The sequence below is a fragment of the Nuphar pumila genome, chromosome 10 (genome assembly GCF_984573655.1).
Source record: "Nuphar pumila chromosome 10, dmNupPumi1.hap1.1, whole genome shotgun sequence".
Taxonomy (NCBI): Eukaryota; Viridiplantae; Streptophyta; class Magnoliopsida; order Nymphaeales; family Nymphaeaceae; genus Nuphar; species Nuphar pumila.
In genome coordinates this window covers 92,444,079-92,454,950 of record NC_143258.1, presented here as the reverse complement: position 1 = coordinate 92,454,950, position 10,872 = coordinate 92,444,079, and positions in this window count along the sequence as shown.

Sequence of the window (10,872 nt, the reverse complement as noted above, 5' to 3'; positions counted from 1 at the left end):
GCCTATTTCCTTCAATGGGCCAGCACGGCGCGACGGTCCTTCATCACCGCCACAAGCCTACTAGTTGGCTCGCTTGTCGATCGCGGAATCTTGTAATCAGAGTGCAAGAGAGAAAAAGAGAATAGAGGGAGAGAAATTGCAATCACAAGAAGCAATCACAATGAGGGTGAACAAAAGAAAGCTCAACGCATTTACTTTATTCACAATTTTGTCCGTAGGCTATTATAGTTCAAATATACGGGCTGCCCCTTTGGGGTATTGGTTCACCTGAACCGGGCAGCTTACATCAGACTCAACAAAAGCAAAACAGACTCTAAGCGCAACTGTACAATGTAAGTCATAAGGGAACATGCTCCCCCCTTCAAATCATGCGCCGTCCTCGGTGCCATCTGTTTTGTGGTAAGCTCTGACTTTAGCCGGGTAGTGACTGTTCATTCGGAATGCAGGCTCCCACGTTGGTTCTGTTGTTTCCTCCCACTGCACCAAGTATTTCTTTGCCTCCCCCAAGTAGTTGACTTTGTGGCGAAGGATCTGACTGAGGTGCTTTTCGGTCCATTGTGTTGTCGGGGCTCTCTGCATAATGGAAGCTCGCTGTGGCACGCTGCGTTCCGGGTCTCCATCATCCGGATGGAACAGATTGAGGTTGCACACGTGAAACACCGGAAAAAACATCTTTTAACATTGATTTGTTTTTTTTTCTCTTGCTTTTATTGCAGCCCTCAAAAACAACTGCTCATTTTCGTTTTTGAAACTCCCTTCCATTTTAAGAATATGGAAGGGAGGCTCTTTATCATGTTGACGGTTGGGCTTCCAAGGTGGCCCAATCGTTCAGCCCCTCTTGCTTTAGAAAGTCGCCCCCTCTCTCCATTTAAATTCCCATTTATTGCCTTTTTGAATTTCAAACAAAAAAAAATCCAAATGAAAATTACCTATATAAATTCATTTTTTTTGTAAAAAGGCTTCATTTTGGGCACACTGTGGGATTTGAACCGGGTCCTCCTCCCTAAGGGGTAATGAGCCCCACCAGTGTGTCAGAAGTGGTTTCGTTGCAAGACCTTGCAACGAAATTTACTTATCCTTTCTCTTTTTTGTGTTGTGTTTTAAAAAAAACTAGTGATTTTGCAAAATTTTGGAGGCCCAAGGGGTTTAAACCTGTGACCTCTATCATGTGAGCCATCATCTTAACCACTACACCAATTCCTCCTTAGTTTCACCTTCTTGCAACTATAATTCTTTTATCTTCTTATGAAAATCCATCCAAGTCCCTATCATGTACGTTTTCATCGGATTTTTCCGCGGACGGAGGTTATGAACCAGGGTTGTGGTTCCACACCACTCTGCATCCTACCACAACACCATTTGTTGCTATATTGGCCTTGTTTAATTCCCTTATATACAAATTGGTTTTCGACGAATCTCAAATACGAGTTGGATAAAAATTATATTTTAGATCTTCTGAACCTTCTAACTAGATTTTTGGATCTTGTTCGCAATTCAACCATATTTGGATCCATTAAGATCCAATTGGATTTTAATTGGGTTTCAAATCCATCCAGGATCCGAATCTGTTCATCGTACCTGAATCTAGATACTGGATCCATTTGATCTAGTTTGGATTCAAGATCCATTTGGATTGACATTATATCACTTTATCGTATTTATTTCAAAAAATTTTATCTTTTATTTAGTTTGATAATTATCGAAATTTTACGGGTTTTACATCATTTCCCCCTAAAAAGAATTTTGTCCTCAAAATTCGTTGAAAAGACCAACCAAATGGATTGGAGTATCTAACTATGTGTGTTATATTAGATGATACTACAAAACCAATTGAAGTATAAACCTTGCATCTCGTTTTAGGGTCCTATTTAGTGTAGCGAAATTCCCTATTTGAAGCCCCTAATGGCATAGCCTTTATTACTAGAAAGTGACATATATATATATATAACCTCTATATATCAATTGGGTCAACTATGATTCAATATTCAATGTGTATTGAAACTTGAGTCGTTAGACCCTATATCCTGGATCGTATTCAATTAAGATCTGGTATAACATTCTAGATTAAACCAATCCAAGTATTAAACTTAAAATCATTTCATTGAATCCTTTCATCAAAATATTCATCTTGGTTCCTGAAGAACCTACATAATAACATCGTTAAGTCTAATAGTGTCCCTAGCAATATATCTAGGTTCTCAAAAATTATGTAATAATTTATTTTTTTACAAACTAGAAAACAAAATTAAATACTTATAGAGCTTTTGCAGGGTCGCTGGAAGGCCATGAACCATATATTCTTGTCCTGCTCTGATACCATAATTGTAACGTCCCAAATATTTAACTTGAAAATTTTAGAATAATTTTTTTTTCTAAACAACAGTGGAAAAGCTTTATTAAATCCTTGATCAAATATTTTGGGCGGGTTACAAGTAATAGTACAGACCCAAGGTATTAACTAAATTAAACTCTTGCATTGAAACACTACAAGTTTTAAATTTCAACTTAATGATTCATTACAAGTCATATTCCTCAGGACATCCGAAGAAGATATGATCACATGGCTCAGTCCGCAGCGAAGATCGCAATTGCTCGCCATTCAGTTTCCTGAAAAATATTAATTCAGAAGGGGTCAGACTACCCCGTCTGAGTAAGAAGCATAATATCCATATGAATGTGCATTGTGTCATGTGTACAAGTATATGTGCACCATGTTTAGATAGAACTAATAACCATTTAACAATTGATAAATGCACAGATCACTAAAGTCAAGTATTTCATGATGTATTTCATGATATATTCCATCAACATCAAAGCACGATCCATCACATGCATAAACCATATTTATATAAGTAATAACAACTTTGGAACTAGTGTGGATGTACACCTGACTTAACTAAAGCATTTCATGTAAAGTATGCATAAAGCACAAACACCAATGTTTAACACATTGTTCATAAGTTATCACAATTTCCATGTAAAGGAAAACCGATTTGAATCATGTAACACAGAAATCATGACTTATTCTAACAATCGCAACATCAAGCATTATGCAACTACTTGAAGATTTTTCTTAATCCACTAACTTTATGTTTCATCTTGTTAATTACCCTGTGGGTACGCACAGGCATTTGACATCGTAGTAGACCGAGACCACACAGGGGTCTATTATTTTATAACCCATGTGACTAGCCGTACGGATATCCAAAGCGGACGATTCACGACTAAGAGAGTACTCTCCAATGGCTAGAACTAGAATTAGGATGCACCATGTACTTCTGCAGAAGACTTGGATCTATCACCTAGGACGCATTGGTAGTTCTTCCCCGCCCTAACTCCGTGGACTGGGGACCGCGTGAGACGTCTAGCTCTCACAAAAACAAGAATGTCCACGAAGCTTGTACCACCTACCCTCTCCAAGGTAGACCATGGGTCCATTAACATACACCATCTTTCAGGTGTACCCAGAGCTCTGGGAAACCAATAACATATACCGTTGTCAGGTATACCCAGTATCCCAGGAAACCAGTAACATATACCGTCTTTCAGGTATACCCAGAATCCCCTATTTAAGTTATGTGTACATATATTACATTTTTCGTTTGTTTCTTCATGTTAATCATTGCACCGCCAGGGATTTCCAAAATCCCAACCCACACTCGGGGTGTTCTCAGTGTATGCACATTATCCATCGAATGCCCAATAGGCACCAACCATAATTTCTCAGAATTTTGGCTCGACTCTGAGCCAAGTACTTATACTTTCAGCATCTTAAAGTTTTATTTTTTGAGCTCGAGTGTACGTTTTGTACCCCACTGGTTATACTATCACATGGCATATCCCAATTTTAACAGTTCATAAGTGCTCGTATGGCACTATTGGAGTCCTGTGAAATTGTAAGCTCAGTTTTAAACTTTCTCCTGATCATGGCATGTCAAATGCCCTTTATTTAGCTAATTTTTGCTAACAAGCATTGACACTAGACATGTAAATAATCATGTGTATGCAATTACTAGGAAACCAATTCATATCATAAATGCCACATGGAACTGCAAGAGTTTTGTATGCATAGTTTCCATATTGTACGACCATACCACTACAATTTTCCTTAATTGGGCAATTATAACAAACATATGCGTTTACAACATGCCACATACAAACCATTATGTGATAAGAAAACATCGTTGACATCTCATTTACTGCCACATTCACTAATACATAACATTCTTAAGCAATTATGCATAATAGTGACTTTCAGAGGTACACATATATCATAAGCGAATAGTATCTTCAGGTTCATAGTGGATTTACAAACGTTGCAATATGGTTATCATAATACGACTAGTAGTTTGTTGTTCATCACATATCTCCTCATGCTTCAATAAGACTGTCATGATTTCAAGGGCAGATTTGTGTCTAAACTGAATTTGCATATGCTCAATTTTAATTTGTACTATCGTGCCTTTGTATTTTTTCCTAATTGCGCAATTATAATAGAACATACATTTAATAATAGACATATACCCTGAACATGGTCATTACATTCATATGCGAATCACATACCAAATTTACATGTGAAACAAATAGCATTATCATTTCTTCTTTTGCAAGGTCCAACAATAGCATAACAATTTGTTTATGTGCTTGCGATAAAATTTGTATTTGTACAAACATACATCGGCACAACCATACCAAAACTAAATGGCTAGAATAACAAAATAACATTTGTATATCATTTTACCCGGTTTCCAAATAGAACCACACTTCGTTGAGTACGCAAGACCATCCTTAAGGATTCCAATCCTATAACCGATTTTTATATTTAAACCATGGTCATGCCCTTCACACGTGGAAGATGTATAATCTCAAGTGTTTGATGGATCAGAGTCTGTGAGACTAGATCCCGCTTGATAAATTTCTAAAGTACATGCAATGGATGTATATAGTTGAATTTATGACTATTCCATCACATGTGAATCTTTAACAATCATTGTTTATGATAATTTGGCACTGGCCATTGATACCTATAAATATATTTTATCTTGAATATATTTGTATACTTTATATTCTATATTTTATTCTCATTTTCTTTTGAAAGGTAAACTGGGTTAGGTAGACCCTTACCAGTTATACATCTATGCTATTGGTGTTTGGACTAGCAACATCTCATCTCAAGGTGACATGCACTTGTTGCCCTCACGCAGGTGCAGTGATCGCTATCCGCCCTGCTCAATACAGTAGGTTGCCTTGTGTGTGTGCACAAGTGCAGGATTTGGCTATAGACTGGGGGCCCCAACCAATCGGTCCGTAGCCACGCACAACAACTCTACCTACACAGTTGCTGTGTACGCCCATCATTCACATAATCGTTGACCATCATAACTTATAAACAATTGGTTGTTATTACGATAGTTCAAAATCTGTAGAAACTAAAAGAACTGTTGAATAAATATAAAATATGATGTGCTTCTTAATAGAATCACATTGTATATATACATGTATTCTTTTATTTCAATAGAAAGTAACATATTTTCTATCATGTTCACATTGTATTCTTTTTTTTTTCAATAGAAGGTAAAGTGTTTTCTAATATGACAATTCACTATAAGTGACTCCTAATGTCATAAGCCTGTCAAGACCTATTCAACAACTTCTATGTGCACCACAGCTCCAGCCTAGCAGAGCCAACGGTGCCATTGGCACAGGTGGTGCTGACAACACCACCATGAGCAACGTGTGCTGCCCTGTGAAATGGGTCACGACCCTGGCCTGATGCAGTGGCACACACCGGACCCACCGGGTCTGATTAGGATAGGTCAGCAATAAGGTTTACACAGACCACATAAATGGTTGACCTTAGCTGCAAACAAACTGATTCAACCGAGCCTCCATAAAAAATTATTGTCAATCCTAATACACGCCCTCATGAATTTACATTCCCAATGTTACTTTCTGTTATTCGGGGTATGCCATATTAATTAATACGTACCCACCTATGCATGCTCCATCACAGTTCTTCACGTATGAAGCAACAAAAAGTAAGTAGTAATATACTAAGTCCAGAACAATGTTTCAAAATGTTGTTTTAAAACTATAACCTAATGAGGCATGCAATACACACTTTCCTCCCTCTTAGTTCTTTCATCCGGACCCCATAACCTCGTAACAAAAAATAAAACCTATAGCATGTCAAAACAAAACATATTCCAAACATTAATTCCAGACCAGACCCAGTGCGGCAAATCGAGTATTAATAGGTTATCTAACAACATTTAGTGGGCCAAGGAAATTGCTTAATCTACAAAAAATAGCATACTTACTCAAACAGCCAGTGAACCTATACCCATTAATCACTGGACCGAATTGGTCCAGTGCAGTAGGGATGAACCAGTCAATGATAAAAAAAATGATGTGGCTTATACCAGACTATATTGATAACATCAAAGAAAATTTTAATTTGATGTTACTACAAGGATTTTAAGACACCCGCCATAGTGACTCAAATGAGGCATATATACAGGGGTTTGTTGTCATTACAGACCCATCGATTAAAACATAAAAACAACTATATGCCTTCATAACTATTAAATCAAACTCATGTTATAAATTTGGAAGCGTGATAAGTTCATAACAGAAATTCTTTCAGAGTTTATAAGTTAGATTACAACCTCTGTTTTAAGATCTCAAGCCCCAAATTCTTCAAATAATAAACGCAGTTTCATAACAGGTTGTATATCTTATTCCCAACAAAAATTAAAACGCAGTGCAGAGTTCAAATGGGCAGGTCAGAATTCACATTAATCATACATGCAGAAATAATATCCAAAACAAAATATGCATATCAGCCGTTGAATATACTTCAAAAAAACATGCAGTGCAGAGTTCAAATGCTCGTGAAGCCATCTACATAAATTCTGCACCAACCTAATCTATACATAGCATGGTATATGTAATTTGATGGTCCAGCATATACACATACCGCATAACGCGATGCCCAAGCATAAGGAGATTATGTCCTTACCTCTCACCCAAAAACTGGAATCTTCCGGTCAGATGGTGGATCGATTTTGTGGCCACAAACTATTGATGCTACACCTTGAGCAGTCCCCTCGTGAAAATGTGACCCCCGAAGGCAAGATGTTTGTCTTCTTCGTGAACGTCCGACAGCCTCGCACCACTTCTTCGCTGGAATCAATGGTGGAGTGCTCAACGAAGGTGGATCACGCGGCTGGCTGGAGAGGGTAGGCGTGAGAGATGAAGAGTTTCATGTGGGAGATGAAGGGTTTGAGGGGAATCGTGAAACCAAAGAGTGGGAAGATTGGGAGAGAAAAGCCTTGAAGTTTTCAAGGCCCCTCGATTTTTTGTAAAGTCTCTAAAAAAACGTCTTTCAACATTGATTTAATTTTTTTTCTCTTGCTTTTATTGCAGCCCTCAAAAACGACTGTTCATTTTCGTTTTTGAAACTCCCTTCCATTTCAAGAATATGGAAGACAGATGGTTGTCAGGCGCAGGTTGCGTCTGCGCCTGTAGAAACGCCAGTGAAAGCCTCGCCGGTGAAAGCTTTCACTGGCAAATTTTACTTTCGACAGTAAAAAGTTTTCACTGGCCCAAACTCTGCGCCAGCGATACAACCTTTTACTGTAGACTATTGCGGCAGTGAAAAGGTTTTCACTGACACAGCGTTTGCGCCAGTGATAATTTTCACTGGCATTACGCTGTGCCAGTGTAAAGTTTTCACTGGCACTAGTCTGTGACAGCAAAAATCGTTTCACTGGCACAAGTTTGCGTCGGTGATTTTTTTTTTCAGGTCACATAAAAAAAGAAACAAAATTGTTTCACTGGCACTAAACTGTGGCAGTGAAAATCGTTTCACTGGCACTAAACTCTGCCAGTGAAACATGTTTTACTGACACAATTTTGCATCAGTTAATTTGTTTTTTTTTCAGCTTCATAAATATAAAAACAAACAAAAAATATTTTATTAAAGAATTTTATTTATTTATGAAACTATTTTGCAATGAGAATGCACAGTTTATGGGTCCCATTACAAATTTGATACAAGTGAGATTCGTTCCCTCTCTGTTCTTTTCCTAAATTTATCAAAGTCTGCACTGATTCATAGAACCCTGTCCTTCTCAGTTGACAGTTCTGCAGAAATTGCTGCAACTTTATTTTGAAGAGCAGCTTTTTCATCTTCAGTGGACAGGAGCAAGGACTCCACTTCGGCAAGTGTGGATTAATCATCATTTGCTAGTGCTTCTTTGTATGATTGAAGAGATGTCTTGACAACTGAAACTCTCGTTTCTGGAGTATCTTCTATCTCAATTGAACCAGTCTTCTTTGATATTTTCTCCCAACATTCCATGATCTGTTGTTTCCTGTTAAAATTTCTCAGAACTTGAAAGGTGAAAAACCATAACAGAAAACAGAACGTATGAAAAGCACTTGCAAACAATTTTGATTCAAACCAACACAAGTGAAATGAATGGAATAGCAGAAAACAGAAAGCTCTGAACCGATGATAATGCCAAACATCATCTTAGCACTAGAAAAGCTATGCACCCAAATGGCCGAACATTGGTGACTTGGGTCAGAAACATATAGTAAACATATCTATTTTACATGTTAAACAAAATATAGAAGTTAAAGGGTTCAGGCATTCAGGCAAGTCCTGAAAATCATGTGGCCTTGCCAAAAGCAAGTTAACATCTGATTTCCTTGAGTGACAACCAGTGCCTTAAAACAGGATCCACCAGCTTCCCATTATTTGCCACCTAAAACACTCAGTGGCATGCATGCTGGAGATAATATCCACGGCAAAAATACATCGAATGCCAAGGGGCATTAACCTTAAGATTGTTGTGGACCAGAGAAGGAATGTAGGACCAATTAAAATTCAACATGGCCATCACATATTTTCAACCTGCTATATGCCCTCTTGAACTCTTGAGTGGATTCCTCCAGGTTACATGGAAGTTGGAAGGCTATTTCTTTCTTTCCCTTGTAAATAAATGGTTTTGCAATTGTGTCTCCTGACACAGCATGCTAGTGACTAAGGGAGGGGGAATTAACGGAACCCTTGGCTGAAGCTTCTACTGCTGCTTCTAGATAATTCTCTGTGACTCTGTTTCTTTCGGATAAGGTCTCCTTTAACTCAAATTGTCCTTTTTGTTCTCATGCTTAACTGTCAAAAAATCCAAACATGCAGAAAGCTGATAGCTCAAACAAGGTTGCCACACTAGGAAGCTAAAGCGGGAAATGATACGGGAAGCCGAAGCAAGAAGCGATGCATTTTTAAATATATAGGAAACGAGGAATAAAAAACAAAAAATATAAGAATTGAATGAGAATCAAAATAAAACACAAATAAAAACTTAAATAAAAGTGACTAATATTAAATTTCATGACTTTTTAGTGTAAGAATTAAATTTTTAACAAAATCTAAAAATGATGACTACCAATTTAGCAAAAGCACATGGAAGTGAGTGAGAAGAGTAGGAGAAAACACATAAAAAGCATGAAAAGTTGAGTAAGAGAACATATAATAAGAATAAATGAAGCATGTGGAGAGCATAGGAGAAGCGTCGGGGAATCGAGGTTCTCATCAAGTTTTGGAAGCGAAGAGTATCGCGCTTCCAAAGTGAGTTTCTGGGAAGCGAGCTTCCCACCTATCTAAGAAGCTTCCGGTAACTCTAAGCTCAACACAATCAAACCATTGATACTGGAAAAAAAATACATGCCCAAACTAGTTCTTCACATAAAGGGCCCAGCAAAAAAACAGAGCAACAACTTAATTGACAAAACATGCACACAAGTTCATGCAAGGTTGCTCAGCTTCCTGCATTCAGTCATTCAATGAGGCATGGACCCACATCTATGTTTGTCAGCAATCCTCATAATCAACAGCCGATGGAGGAGGAACAACCCTTACAAATCATTAATTTTCTCTCGAAAATTTTAACCTAAGGTTCTAGCAGTATGGTAGCCTATATCAAACAGACATTATGCCAAAATATTTTCAATTTACCTCAAAAGTAGTTCCATAAACAATCAGTCCGGAAATATATCCTTCGTTCATGTATGTGCCTTGGAAGACCCATCTGTATGGTCCCAGGAGGGCAACATGATCAATAATTCTGGAATAGACAGTACAAACAATATCAAAAGATCAAATAAACTAGCAATAGAGCAGACCAAAACAGCTGTATCATGCCAGCAATAGGTAGCAGAAATAAAGAAAAGATTGGAGCTTGATGATAATGACAAACATTTTTTTGTTATCACTTTGTCCAACAAGCAGTCCATAAAGAAAAACACAAACAAAAGATATTTTTTTCTTGTTCTTTTTTCTACTAGGTGGATAGCCTTTACATGTTGCTTGAGATTGGATGTCTGCAAGTACATTAAAAATAAAATAATACAGGTTACCATCATTCCTTTCACAAAGAAAATATTTTGTTCATTTAAAAAAAAGGTTGAAAGTTAGCACTGTATGGTACTGTACACAACCTTTTGTGAACTATGGCGCTTAATGTTTCTCCTGTCTCTCTACAATTCAGGGCTTCCCTTATCACAGCAGCAACTCAGAAAAAAATGTGATATGATATATATATATATATATATATATATATATATATATATATATATATATATAGAGAGAGAGAGAGAGAGAGAGAGAGAGAGAGAGAGAGAGCACGCCTCTGTCACTAGGAAACTGATGGCAGTAAATCAACTATCAGTGTCAACACCAACTTTATAAGGAAGTTCATTCTAGTCTGGTTTGGGCATGAATGAGAAGCTTCTATTTGATCCTGTGCAGAGCTGCTGTAAAAATCATATTTGGCAAAACCATATTTTGGGTGATTTTTTTTT